Raw genomic sequence first — 15,887 nt, forward strand, 5'->3', positions numbered from 1 at the left:
CTCTATTTTACTGTTTCTGGTTACTGGTTATTAGATTCTGAAACACAGATTAACAATCAACATCAGAAAGATAAAGTAAATTAAAAGTTTTCTTTGTATACGCGGATTTCCTTATGCATAGTTGTGTATTTACGTGAATTTAATTAACTGAAGTAGCGTATATCATCTAATTTTGAAAAAGGAATATTTGACTTGATAATACTGATTCACCCCCCCTCTCAGTATTATTTCCAACAGATCCATGGTCTGTTACCCCTGTGAGCGCCACTATGCATGGACTAGACACAATAGACTCCATAGGAATTATGGCTTCTACTCTATTGACCAACTGAAAACGCGTCTGCTTGGGTACATGCATGTCTCAATCACTTCGCTGCCTGTTGCATACCTTGTTCAGTGTGTTGCACACCTTATCAACTGCTTTCATGTGGATAGCCTTCTGAGTGATTGTTCTTTCCACATAATGTCTATCCAACCTTAAGAGCCAACTACACATTTACTTTCCCAACACACGCTTATTGACCCTACCTCTCAGCGTGAGTTCATGCGCATCTACGTAGGTTTTTTTCCATATGCCTGCATCCACCTAGCTAGATACGTGCATGGATAATCCTGCCCATTGTATTTTTCTATCAATCATCCTCTAGGCTTCCCAAAATGCATGCACATCATCCTTCTACATTCGCGCCAGTCACCAATGTTGGGTTGTGTTATATTTTTTCCACAACTAGCCCACATAGTTAACGAGGGTTTAGAGGGGCGGAGGTAACAGTGGGCTTGAGAGGCACCCATAACCCCACTTTATGTGGTCCAGTGCAACACCTCGGAAAATTTTGGTTTTGGACCCTATGTTAGGTTGGGTGGACCCACCTATGCTTTTGGACACGATGGTTTTCGGTCCACGGTATTGGATGCTTCAGCATGTATAAATATGTATTGTAACATTGAAAGGAACATAATGAAAGAAAAAAAACAAGATGGTAGTCTCGGTTTTGCGATCCAGGGCAAAATCTCTGTGTATATGTGTTTTATGTGTTATGCTCTCGCATTGTTTATTTTATGTGTTTTAGAATTCGTATGCAGGTAATTTCTGTACAGGGTTAAAACCTACATTAGTATCAGAGAAGTTTTGGCTTCAAGGGGACGCCTTTGTCACTGAGGGGTTTCGCTCGGGCCTGTGGTAGATCCTACTCAGTGGGAGATATGCAACATCAATTCTGGTGGTGAAGGAAGATGATGAGCAGTGGAAAGATAGAGATCGAGAAATTTAATGGTCAGAGTTTTGAGTTGTGGAAGCTCAAGATGGAGGATCTTGTTGGGTCCCTATAATACTAGTGATTACCCCATTACTATTGTAGTTATACCCCTTATTTATATTGTTGTGCCCCTATTACCCCCATATTGTTATTTCTGTGCCCGATAGAATCCCTCTATTATTAATTTTGTGGCTTTATATTATTATTGTTAGGTTGGCCGGATTATATTGTGACTCCTTAGACTCCTATATTTAGAAAGGAGGTTTTATCATTTGCATCATCCAAGAATTGTTCATTTATGTAATGTAAAGGAGGTTTCCCCCTCGAAGAGGCTGAATTCTAAGGCGTGGATCTCTCTTTTCTATCCTTTTGTGAGCTGGTTTCATAACATTTGGTATCAGAGCTTTGGATTCTAGGGTTTCGCTGCTCCAAACAGGTCATCGTGGCATTTTCGCTATAACGTTTTTTCTGTGATGTTTCAGAAGTCGCAAAAAAAACCCATTTGAGGAAAAATCGCACTGAACCTTGGGTGTGAGTTTCAGAAATTTTGGCGCGATATTTTCGGAGATATGATCTGAGGAAGTTGGTCTTTTTGCAGACTCCTGAATTACACTCAAAACAGGTGACCTGGGGAAAATCGTCATAACTTTCTTTCTGAGCATCGGATTGAAATTTCGTCAGAAGGTAAAGAAAGAGGATGGACTTTAGTTTTCGTTTATATATGTTTCAGAGTCTAAGGTTGAAACAGTGATAGGTGGAACTTCATACAAGTTCGCTCTACTGAACTAGTCTATAATCAGGTCACTGTGGGAGATTGTGCATAACTCTTTCTTGGAGAATCCAATTTGGATCAGACTAGTGGCATTGGAAAGAGGACATAGAAGGATACTACAGGTCACAATTTTAGAACTGGGTGATTCGAAATTACAGAGATACATCAGATTCAATATCAGGCTTCTACAAAGTAAAAAAAAGGTGTGTTTTTTTTTTAATTTTTGCATAAGCTTGGTTTGAAGGAATTCAAAGGGCATAGTAAAGCATTATTATCGGTAACTAATTCCCCGAGGAAAGAAAATGCAAACACCTAGTAAGGAACCTGAAAGCTCTAGCATGACTCATGAAGAAGAGGAAGAAATGCTACATGATATATCAAAATTACAAGAACAAGTGCAACAAATGTCACGCTCACAAAAGCTAACCGATGCTAAGATAAATGGCGTGGAATCTAAGATAAAGGGCATGGAAGCTAAGATGGATGATCTGAAGATAGATTTGAGGATAGATTTGAAGACAAACATGGAAAATTTGAAGACATATTTGACAAATTTTCTAGAAGAAATACTTACTAATGGTGAAAAGGTTGTAAAGGAAACTCATGATGTGAACAAAAGAAATCTTAATCATGATTCCATAGACTCTAATGTTGGATCGCAGACCCACCATATTCCAAAAATTGATATGAGGAAGTTTGATGGCAAGGATCCCGCCACATGGATATTACAGATGGAGCAGTTCTTCGATCTCAATAATGTGCAAAACACACAAAAGGTACGTATGGCAACTTTATATTTGGAACCAAATCAGTTTGTATGGTATCAATGGCTTTGCTCTCATAAACAATTTATCACTTGGGCAATTTTTACGGAAGAATTGATAGCACATTATGAGGATACAAAAAGCAACACTTTTTTTAGCCAATTGATAAGTCTCAAACAAAAGGGTTCAATAATGGAGCACATTGAGGAGTTCCAAAAATTGAACATAAGGGTAAAAGATATTCCAGAGCAGCATAGGATTGATGTGTTCATAGGGTCTTTAAAGGATAATATCCAACATGATGTTCGCCTTTGGGAACCTGATTCATTAGAGAAGGCATTCAGGTTAGCAAGAAAAATGGAAAGCAAAATTATGGCAACTAGGAAGCATACCATTCACAACTATAAAGACGGAAGTGTTGTTGCCCATAGTCTTCCACAACCTACAAGGTTGACACCACAACAATTGGAAGAAAAAAGAGCAAAAGGGCTTTGTTACAATTGTGATAGCAAATACACAAAAGGTCATAAGTGTGCTGAGAAGAAATTATTCTACATAGATTGTGAAGAGGAAGAAGAAAAGGAGCAAGAAAGGTCAAAAGAAGAGGATATATTCCAGGAACAAAGCCTAGATGAAGAACAAATAAATCCGACCATATCTTGTAATGCATTGGTGGGAATTACCACTCCTCAAACCATCAAGATAGAAGGACAAATCAAGAAGAAAAAGGTAATAGTGTTGATTGATTCAGGAAGCACCCACAATTTTATTCATTGTAGGGTAGCAAAAGAATTGAATTGCTTCCTATATCCAGCACCAGAGTGTCAAGTGATGATTGCAAATGGAGGAACAATAAATTGTTCTGGAAAGTGCCATAATATCAAGCTATCCATGGGAGAATATGTATTGACTAGCCCAATGCTTTCCATTCCAATGGGAGGTGCTGATGTTGTACTAGGAGTCCAATGGCTACAATCCTTGGGTACAATAGCTTTTAATTTTCAAGAACTTTTCATGAAATTTTTTGTGGAAGGAAAGGAAGTTGAATTAAGGGGTATTGCAGGGAAACCAGGAAAGATAATCAGCTCTAATGGCATGACAAAGCTTCTAAAAAAGGAGCAAAGAGGTGTAATTGCACAATTATGTTCGCTAGATGTTTCCACATTGGAATCATCTATTTCTCCAGATCTCCAAAAAGTCCTGGACAATCATTCCAAGGTATTTGAGACTCCCAAAGGTCTCCCACCTATGCGTGATCATGATCATGCTATTCATCTGATTCCAGGAAGTGTTCCTCCAAACATCAGGCCGTACAGATATCCCTATGTCCAAAAAAGTGAAATTGAACGTATGGTTGCAGAAATGCTAGAGGCTGGTATAATTCAACCGAGTCAAAGTTCTTTCTCAGCTCCAGTAGTATTGGTGCACAAGAAGGATGGATCATGGCGCATGTGTCCAGATTATAGGGAGCTCAACAAGCTCACTATTAAAGATAAGTTCCCCATTCCTGTCATTGATGAATTACTGGATGAATTGCATGGATCAATTTACTTCACCAAGTTGGATCTTCGTTCGGGATATCATCAAATCAGAATGAAGATTGAAGACATTCCGAAAACAACATTTAGAACTCATGAGGGTCATTATGAATTTTTGGTCATGCCTTTTGGCCTTACCAATGCACCTTCAACATTTCAAGGTTTGATGAATTCAATTTTCAAACCATTCCTTAGAAAATTTGTGTTAGTATTTTTTGATGATATACTAATCTACAGCAAGTCTTGGAAGGATCATGTTGAACATGTTGACAAGGTGCTACAACTATTGGAGGAGAAACAATTATATGCAAAAAGATCCAAATGTTTCTTTGGAGTCCAGGAGGTGGAATATTTGGGTCATATTGTATCTCATGAAGGAGTTAAGGTAGACCCTAGCAAAATTAAAGCCATTAAGGAATGGAAAATCCCCACATCCATAAAGCATCTGCGAGGATTTCTTGGGTTGACAGGGTATTATCGCAAGTTTGTTAAGAATTATGGGAGAATAGCAGCACCTCTAACAACATTATTGAAGAAAGATTCATTTTCATGGACTCCGGAAGCAACAAAGGCCTTTGAACATCTTAAAGAGGCAATGTGCCAAGCACCGGTCTTAGCTACACCGGACTTCACAAAAACCTTTATTGTGGAATGTGATGCTTCAGGAAATGGAATTGGTGTTGTTCTAATGCAAGATGAAAGACCCATTGCTTTTGAAAGTCGTCCAATCAAGGGAAAGTTTTTAAGCAAAGCTATTTATGAGAAGGAAATGTTGGCAATACTCCATGCACTTAAGAAATGGCGACCCTACCTAATGGGAAGACACTTCAAGGTAAAAACGGATCATGATAGCCTTAAATACTTTTTAGAACAAAGATTATCCTCTGAAGAGCAACAAAAGTGGGTCACAAAGATGTTGGGTTATGACTTTGAAATCATCTACAAAAAAGGGAAGCAAAATGTGGTGGCAGATGCACTCTCAAGAAAGGATGAGGATGTGGAAGCATTGTTGTGTGCCATTTCTATTATCCAACCAGATTGGATAAACGAAGCAAAGGAGGAATGGAAGAATGACGAAGAAGTGTGGGCACTTATTCGAAAGCTACAACAAGATTCCAGTACTTCTGATACATTTAGCTGGCAAAATGATTCGTTATGGTACAAAGATCGCTTATACCTCTGTAAGAATTCCCAGCTAAAACAAAAGATTCTTATGGAATTGCACACTTCTCCCTTAGGAGGGCACTCAGGATTTTTAAAAACTTACCACAGGGTTAAGAAGGAATTTTTTTGGGATGGCCTTAAATCAGATATTCAAAAGTTTGTGGCAGAATGTTTGGTTTGCCAACAAAATAAAGTTGAAACAATTAAGACACCGGGTCTATTACAACCTTTATCCATTCCAAGCCAACGTTGGGAGGAGGTTTCAATGGATTTTATCACAGGTTTACCCAAGTCTGAGGGAAAGAGTGTCATCATGGTGGTAGTTGACAGACTTACCAAGTATGCACACTTTTGTGCATTATCACATCCATTTAAAGCCAGTACAGTTTCTACTGCATTTATGGAAACAGTTCAAAAGCTACATGGAAACCCAAAGATTATTGTAAGTGACAGAGATCCCATTTTCACTGGAAATTTTTGGACAGAATTATTTTCTTGTCTTGGTACTCAGTTAGCTCATAGCTCATCTTATCATCCTCAATCTGATGGGCAAACTGAGATAGTAAACAAATGTTTGGAAGGATATCTTCGTTGCTTTGTATCTGATAAACAGACACAATGGGTCAAATGGTTGCCTCTGGCTGAATGGTGGTATAACACTTCCTTCCATACAGCAACAAAAATGACCCCATTTATGGCACTTTATGGGTATCAACCACCATCCATCACATCATATTTAAGAGAAAATTCTAAGGTTCAGGCAGTGGAACATCACATCGAACATCAACAACAAGTCCTCCAACTCTTAAAGGATAACCTCGTGTTGGCACAAAATAGAATGAAACAACAGGCAGATCAACATCGCAGTGAAAGAAGTTTTGATGTAGGTGATTGGGTATTCCTACGGCTACAACCATATAAGCAAATGTCCCTAAAGCAAGCTAAGAAGGATAATAAATTATCACCAAAGTATTATGGTCCGTACAAGGTGTTGGAAAAGATTGGTACTATGGCATACAAATTGGAGCTTCCTGCAGCTTCTCGATTGCACCCAGTTTTCCATGTTTCATGTTTAAAGAAGGTTATAGGCGACAAGCTCCCAGTTCAAAAAATATTGCCAGAACTTGACGAGGAAGGAAAAATTATATTGGAACCGGAAGCAGTCACAGAAACAAGAACTCGACAGCTACGAAATCGATCAATTTCAGAGTATCTTATCAAGTGGAAGAACTTATCCGCTGAAGATTCCACATGGGAGGATGAGAATTTTATGCAGAAGTATCCAGAACTGCTCAAGCGTTGAGGACAACACTTTTTTGAAGGAGAGGGGCATGTTGGGTCCCTATAATACTAGTGATTACCCCATTACTATTGTAGTTATACCCCTTATTTATATTGTTGTGCCCCTATTACCCCCATATTGTTATTTCTGTGCCCCATAGAATCCCTCTATTATTATTTTTGTGGCTTTATATTATTATTGTTAGGTCGGCTGGATTATATTGTGACTCCTTAGACTCCTATATATAGAAAGGAGGTTTTATCATTTGTATCATCCAAGAATTGTTCATTTATGTAATGTAAAGGAGGTTTCCCCCTCGAAGAGGCTGAATTCTAAGGCGTGGATCTCTCTTTTCTATCATTTTGTGAGCTGGTTTCATAACAGATCTGTTGGTGGATAGAGATCAGTGGATCGCGGTAGATCCAGGTGCTAAACCAACAAGAGTGTCCGATGAAGAATGGAAGAAGTTGGATTGGAAGGCAAAGAGCACAATACGATTGTGTGTCTCAAATTTTGTATTGCTAAATGTATCAGGGGAAGCTATGGCGAATGCTTTTTGGGACAAGTTGGGGACCTTGTACCAATCTAAGTCTCTGGTGAATAAACTATTCCTGCAGAAAATGGTTTGGCGAGCACTGGTGTTGATGCGGGGAGTTCACATTGGAACTCTGTACAAGCTGTAAGGTAGCACTGTTATTTATGGGTGCAATAGTTCTATGGTTCCTAAAAGTGAAGCAGAAAATCTAGTGGTCTCTGGAGAAAATACCATGTTGTGGCATCAAAGGCTTGGACATATTGGAGAGAAGGGCTTTCAAATACTTCATGGTGAAGGTATAGTAGAAGGTATGATTATTGGCTCTCTGTATTTTGATTTCTATGAAAATTGTGTATATGGGAAGCAGAATTGGGTGAGTTTTCCATCTGGTAATAAGAGAGCGAAACAAATATTAGAGCTTGTGCACAGTGATGTGTTTGGACCTATTAAGGTTCCATCACTAGGTAAGTCTATGTACTATGTATCATTTATAGATGACTTCTCAAGGAATACATGGATATATTTCCATAAGAAGAAATTTGAAGTCTTTGACAGGTTTAAATAATTTAAGGCTCTCATGGAAAATCAGACAGAGAAGAAGATAAAGGTGCTGAGGAAAGATAATGGTGGAGAGTTTTGCAACAATGAATTTGAAGAATTCTGTTAGAAGTGTGGTATAGGACGGCAGAAGACTACTCTATATACACCTTAGCAAAATGGATTTGTAGAAAGAATGAACAAGAAATTGATGGAAAGGGCAAGAAGCATGCTCAGTGGTGTCAGGTTAGGACAAAAATTCTGGGTAGAGGCGGTGGATACTGCATGTTAGCTGGTCAACAGGTGACCTTCATCAGCGTTGGAAGATAATACTCCACAAGACGTATGGACTGGTAAGAAACCCTCTCTTTCACATCTAAGGGTATTGGAATGTGATGCATATGTACACGTTCCAAAGGATAAAAGAACCAAGTTGGATAGTAAATATGAAAAGTGCATCTTTTTTGGGAATAAGGATGGATTAAAGGGTTATAAGCTTTGGAACCCAGTAACAAGGAAGGTTGTGTATAGCCAAGATGTCATGTTCAGAGAGGTGAAATATGTTATTAAACATGAATTCCAACAAAAGGAACCTGAGAAGATAGAGTTTGAGATAAAGGGGAAAGAATCAAACTCTACAACAAAGGAGGAATCAGAAGACGAAGAGCCACAAAGCCCGACTGTGAGAAGATTAGTTTGAGAAATAACGCAGCCAGAAAGGTATAGTTCATCTGCTTTCTGCTCAAATCTTGCTTTGTTTATTACTGATAATGATCCCAGAACTGTGAAGGAGGTAGTAGATTCAGAGGATGGAAAACTCTAGAAAGAGGCCATGGTTGACGAAATGGAATCTTTGCACAAAAATGAGGCTTGGAATCTAGTGGAGTTGCCGGCTGGAAGGAAACCCATTGGCAGCAAATGGGTGTTCAAGAGGAAGACAAATGTAGAAGGAGAAGCGGAGAAATACAAAGCTCAGTAGGTAGCAAAAGTTTATTCCCAGGTGCGGGAATTGATTTTGGTGATATTTTTTCTCCTGTTACCAAGGTAACCTCTATTAGATTACTTTTATTTGTTGCTTCTACTTTTGATTTTGAGGTAGAACAGATGGATGTGAAGATAGCATTTCTTCACAGGGATCTAGAAGAGGAGATATACATGAAGCAACTTGAAGGCTTTACGGTGAAGGGTAAGAAAGAACTGGTATGCAAGTTAAAGAAGTCTCTATATGGGTTAAAAAAATCACCAAGGATGTGATATCAGAAATTTGATACATTTATATGGGGACTTGGCTTCACTAGAAGTAAAGCAGATCACTGTGTGTATTGTAAATTAATTGGCGACCATGTTATTTATCTGGTCTTATATGTGGATGATATGCTGCTGGTTAGAAATGACAAACAAGTTATCCAAGATTTGAAGACCCAATTATCCTCCAAATTCGACATGAAAGATCTTGGTGCTGCAAACTATATTTTGGTTATGGAAATTAAAAGAGATTTGGCAAAGAGGAAGCTCTGGTTAAACTAGAGGAAGTATGTCAAGACAATATTGCAGAGGTTTAATATGCAGGATAGTAAACGAGTGAAGGTTCCTATTCCTGTATGTGTGAGGTTATCTACTAAACAATGTCCCAAGAGACAAGAAGAGGAAGAGGACATGTCCCGTGTTCCATATGCAAGTGCAGTCTGTAGCTTGATGTATGCAATGGTCTATACTAGACCAAACATTACACATGTAGTGGGAGTATTGAGCAGGTTTATGTCAAAACCAAGAAAGGAGCATTGGACATCAGTGAAGTGGGTTTTCAGGTATTTGCGTGGCACTAGTGATTATGGTTTTTTCTACCAAGGAAGACCAAGATTGGATAGAGTGTTGGATATTCATGGCTTTGTTGATGTAGACTGGGCTGGAGGTCTAGATTAGAGAAGATATACAAGTGGGTATGTGTTTCACCTATTTGGAGGTGCAGTCAGTTGGATGAGTAAGAAACAATCTGTAGTTGCACTATCATCTATAGAGGCAAAATACATCGCAGCCACTCATGCAAGCAAGGAAGCAGTTTGGTTGCAGAGATTGTGCTCAAGTATGGGGTTAGTATAGGAAGCTATAAGGATAGAATGTGACAACCAAAGTGTAATTTTCTTGGTAAAGAACCCTGCATATCATTCAAAGACAAAGCACATTGATATTCAGTATCACTTTGTGAGGGATATGATAGAAGACAAAATGGTGTTGCTGGTAAAGGTGGACATTTTGAGGAATACTGCAGATGCATTGAAAAAAATGAGATCTAAGAAGTTCTCTTGGTGTAGAGAAACAATGGGCACTGCAGGGCTGGATAAATGACTAAGCTCTCTTGTGGCCCCCTGTGGAAAGAAAACAACAAATGGGAGAATGTTGGGTGGTGTTATATTCTTTCCATGACTAGCCCATGTAGTTAACGAGGGGTTAGATGGGGGGAGGTCACAGAGGGATTAAGGGGCACCCATAACCCAGTTTAGGACCCTATGTTAGGTTGGGCAGACCCACCTATGCTTTTGTGCATGATTTTCACACATGTTTTTGGATGCGATGGTTTTTGGTCCATGGTATTGGACGTGATGGTTTTCGGTCCATGGTATTGGATGCTTCAACATGTATAAATATGTATTGTAACATTGAAAGGAACATAATGCAAAAAAACAAGCTGGTAGTCTCGGTTTTGGGATCCAGGGGAAAATCTTTGTGTATATGTGTTTTATGAGTTATGCTCTCACATTGTTTATTTTATGTGTTTTAGAATTCGTATGCAGGTAATTTATGTATAGGGTTAAAACCTACTATCAAAGCTCCCTTAGTGCGTATCCCACCACCTCACGGGCATAGTGCGCAATACCCAATTCAAGGCCTGGAAATGTTACCTTTTTCGTACCTCTCTTTCAAGCTTAACAAAGAAAGTATCTACCTCACTTAAACCATCATAAGTAGGGAGATCTCTCACTTCTGTTGCTACGCGTTGCAGTGATCTCGTAATCATGTTACAATTAAGCGTGGTTACCTCTTGTAACCGATTCTACCATTGCTCTATCTCCTCATCTGAATCTGAAGTACAGGAGCTTCTGCGCTCCCATGAGATCCGTTCATCCACGGTGGGATTTACCCAGCCTTGCTCTCGAGAAATTATCTTATAGATGTGGTCCAAATCATCATCACTTTCACAGTTGCACACTAGCTCTATATAGTGCGATCCTTCAGCAGGGTCCAAGGGTACAACTATGCGCAAATAATTCTTCTAAAAAATCATTTTGCGCTTCATCAGATTAATCATCCCATTCATGTCAGTGGCCCAATCAATTCCTAAGAGCGCGGTGTAGGGATTGTTGTCATGAACAATCTCTATCAGTTCAAGTCTGATAGCGCACTAGCTCCCTCAATATCCACGGTGATTCGCTGCAATCATCCCAGGGGTATCATCTTCTATTAGTTCACAATTCACAGCTGAATAGGAGCCCACTACAGCGTAGGACTCCCCATGTGCTCCCAAGTCTGCTTCGGATAAACGTTCGCATCTGATCCTAAGTCCAAAATTAGTTGGGCCATCCCATATTCTCCAATCTACGCGGTGCCTCATTTCTCTCCCCATCCTCATCTTATGCTTTCCAATCTTCCAGACTACGTGTGGTTCTCTTGGTATGATCCTAGGACATTTGTTAATGAGTTCCTGCAATCCTTTCACAACCTTACTATCACGTAGTAGGTTCATGCATGTTTCCAGGAACGTCGTATGCATAGATGGGCTCATCTCCAACTTCATTTTATCCTTGCTTCCTGAAGTGGAGGCATCAGTGAAGCTCTTCTTATCTTACATGAAGGTTTCCCAAGTGCACTCCAGCTCAAACTCCACTTCTTTCGTCGGAGCTTTGCAAACCCAAGAACTATCTTCGGGTTGTTTTCCCTTGTCATCTCCTATCGTAATGCCACTTCGGAGCATAATGTTCACATTTGGATCTTCCTCGCGCAGCTCAAACCTCATCATCTACAAGTTCTAAGTCAGGGGAGATGGTAGCACTCCCTTCTCATGTATCCTCGCTATCAGTGTAGGACAATCTTTCGTCTCACGATCAAACAAAGTACAATACATACATGATTGATGCATTGGGTTTATAAAATCGCGGGCATAATGTCTTGGCCCTCCATATTTTTAGTATATCAATTGTCTGTGACCTCTTCGAGGTCCTCCTTTGCCTCAACCTCATTTGCACCCATGAAATCCGGTTCGCACGACTCCTACATTCTGGTCTAGGGGTCGTGTTTCAGCCTGAACTCTATAGGTGGGAGTTCTATCTATCATCAACTCATAACTCCTACAAGTTCGTTCATCATGTCCCACCGACCTACAAAATTTACGGAACAAATGTTGTGAATTTTTTGTATACTTCTGTAACAAATGGCAATTTTCCGTAGCATGTTTCCCTCCTATTTGACAAATTTCAGACCACAAATCTTGCACTGCACTAGGTCCTACTTATGATTCTGGCCTTAATGGCATCGGTCCTCCTCACGCGAGGTAATTCGAGAACACCAGGCAGTGGTCCTTATCATGACCCTGACCCTTGCATTTTATGCACCGCACCTCTTCGCGCACTTCTAGTTGAGCTGTTCTATCCTGTTTCAGACTCTGCATCTCAAGGCATAAGTTTTTCAACTGCGCGTAGATCTGCTGAACACCTAAGTTAGGATCTTGCATTGGAGTCTCATGTAGCCCCATCGTGATCTCTATGGCTTCTACCTGAGTTGTTAACTTCTGCTATGACAATGTGCTCCTGAGATGTGGGGTTAGCAACGCTACAAAACATTCGCAGTATTGTCCATATGTCAGATTCATATTAGCTTCGCGAATCATGCACTTTAGCCTTTGATCCAGTTCCCAAGGAGTCTTAGCTAGTAGTATTGTGATCTCTTTGAATCCAATGATTGACCGCACCTCTGACTTTGGCCTGCTAAATTCCTTATTTAGCACAATTTGGATATCCATGATTCCCGCATTCAGATTGTGATTAGAAGGCTTAATATACAAGGTCAACATGAGGTCCTGTAGGGCGCTAACTAGTGTTGCTCTCTTTATATTGTCATATGTAACTCCTTGCGCTTTCCATACAGCTCGTATGGTGAATTAGAATTGGTCTAGATCCTAATTTTCCACTCCCTTGAACACACACAACTTTATCGTGCTTCCCATATTGACTCGCAGTGGTGACGGAGGTGGTACGGGTGAAGATGGAGGTGATGGTGGTGAATCTGCTAGTGGTGTGGGTGGGGGTGGTGTGCATGGAATCCTCTGCCTTATCAAATGGATCGCACTTCACACAGAGACCTTCCCGAGTTCTTCCTCATCCCCTCATGGAGATGAAATCAAAGGGCTATTCTCTAGTCCCTTACTTCCTTCGTTTCTGTAGGTTTTTCCACTTCACGTAGCTTCTAACATCAAGGTAATTGCATAACCCTATTTTCACACAATAGAATTTTAATCCAAGTATTCAGACACTTTACGTACTTACCTCACAATCCTTTGAGGAAGCATTGCTTTGCCTCGCTATAGCTGACTGAAGTGTCTACCACGAACTCAGTAATGAATCCTCCTATAATCTGACCAAGCCAATGATCAACAGCATGCGTGATCCTATCCTCTGATGCCTCCAATCTGTGCACCAACTCTGGGGTCCACACAATAGGACTGTCGAGTTTCCACCTTCCTTGGCTATCTGCTAGCTTCATGATCCACTCATACAGCTTAGTAGGGAAAGATGCGAAGAAGATTTTGTGGATCTCTATGTACAAGTAGCAGTCTAACCACTCTTCTTTTGTCAGTCGTGGATTCCTGTTCTCCTGTGCTGCAAACTTGTGAATTCTCTTTTCGAACCAACCATCAACTTCCTCCTTAATTGGATTCCAATGATACGACATCAGAAATCTCTATGTAGATTCTAGTATCGGCAATGGAACCATTTGTTGGCTTGAGGGAGCCTGACCTAGGTTCGAAGTTAATTAGCCAAACAGAACCTTGCACTACTAGCTCTTTCGACAACATCCCGTGGAGCGTGGACTGAGGTCTCACCCGAAGTAGTATAGCGGGATGCTGGAACCATGTTTCTGCACCCTTAAGATGTCTAAGGGGTCGATTTAGTCCAACTGTGAATCGCTTCATGCAGGTCACTTCGCACACTGCCTTGATCTGTGAGGCCTTTACAATCTGTGATAATGACCTTCGCGCAACCCTAACTAGGGGCTGAGGTGCTTTCGAGCTACTAAGGCAATGATTTGCGCTATTACCCCAAGTTACACCACAGATGTTACTTATCTTCTTATAATTGTTAGTTAACTTTGTGTAAACAGATGCTTTATCTTATATTCACTTAATCAGCACAATCATATAAGTTTGTGCACCATATAAACAGTGAAATTTAAATTTATACCCAATACATTCAATGCACAAAATAGGAAAAAGATACATAGAAATGATATAAAACTTCTCTTTATTAGCTCTCCAACAGTTACAAACTTGACTCGCCCTGTGCACTCAGCTGCAGACTACTAGGCCTCTGCGCACTCAGTTGCAGAGCCTTCTCTCACTCTATGACCCAAGGCTCGACTCTACACTTAGATAAGATTCAATTCTTCATCCTTCATTAATGACTTCATTCTGTCTGATTTACAACTTAGAGCCTCGCTCTATTTATACAATCCCATGGTCTGCGGACCATGGGTAGATCTCTAAAGCTGACATTACATTACAAAAATGAGGGCAGACAACCCTATGACTCATTTATGAGATCGCACTCTGCGCACAAAAAACGCGGAGTCTTTACATCAGATTTAGTCAAAATTTGGGCTTTAAGCCCGAAAACTTCCCTTAGGGCATCCCACACCCAACACTCAACTGACATCCATCCAAAATACTTATCCTATGAACAACATGAATGTGAAATTTTTAACGAGATGAATCGATAAACCAACATAGTGTTTTCTATTCTAGAGTTAATCCTCCTAACACTGATCGAGGCAATTCTCCCCATAAATAATGGTGAGTGGGAAGATGAAAGGGAGTTAGAACTCTATACTATATATTTCAAATTGGACTTTTCATTTTTCGTGAGAATGAGTAAAAAGAAGCTAACAGGTTAGTCAATATATAACCATTGTTAGAGCATAAAATCTTTGAATAAACTAGATAGAAGTACTACAAGATATCATCTTAGAGGAGCCCAAGCTTCAGAAAAAATTGTAAGAAATGAAAAAAAAGGAGTTATAAAAATTATTCATGAAGGGTAATTTGACCCAACACAAACTAATACAATAGATTTCATGGGATCATCCAACAAGTCTCAAATTTTAGAAGCATCTAGGAAAGAAAGGGAATTTTTATTGAGATGTCCACATAGAAGATGTTGGGAGAACATGAAAAAGTAAAGTGACAAACTCAATAGGAGTAAGGTATGGCTTGATCAATAAATCTGATAGGAGCATCCCCAACAAGAATTACTAAAGGGTAGTCAAGTCAAAGAGAGAAACAGAGGTTTGGATAATGACATGCACTGGTTGACTTGAAATATAACTCCCCACTAACTGAAGGATAAGAATAGAACAAGAAAATAGTAAAAATAGTGTAGTAATGGATAGGGGGATTAGAGCCTATGGGATTCAAATGTAGGATGTTTCATTGGAACATAAAGATTCATTCGACGTAGAAAATATATAAGAAATAAATAAGAACTACACGATTCATATGCAATAAAGGACATACCCCATCAACCACAATTATGGAAACAACAACAATAGTCACAAAAGGTTAATCAAATGGTGTTCCAACTGTCAGGACATCCTAACAAGTCCACTTGAAGGATAGAATAACAACACATAAGAAAATACACAATTATAAATCAATGAAATTGAAGGGCCATTTTACCTTAACACAATAACTTAAAACGACTCGACTAGCATATTATCTAAAAGATGTAGTGAATATTTAGGTATTTCAATTATTTCATGTTGTCTCTAGAGTA

This window comes from Pinus tabuliformis, chromosome 9, assembly GCF_031772625.1.
Source record: "Pinus tabuliformis cultivar Carrire ecotype Pingquan chromosome 9, CPIR1, whole genome shotgun sequence".
Classification (NCBI taxonomy): Eukaryota; Viridiplantae; Streptophyta; class Pinopsida; order Pinales; family Pinaceae; genus Pinus; species Pinus tabuliformis.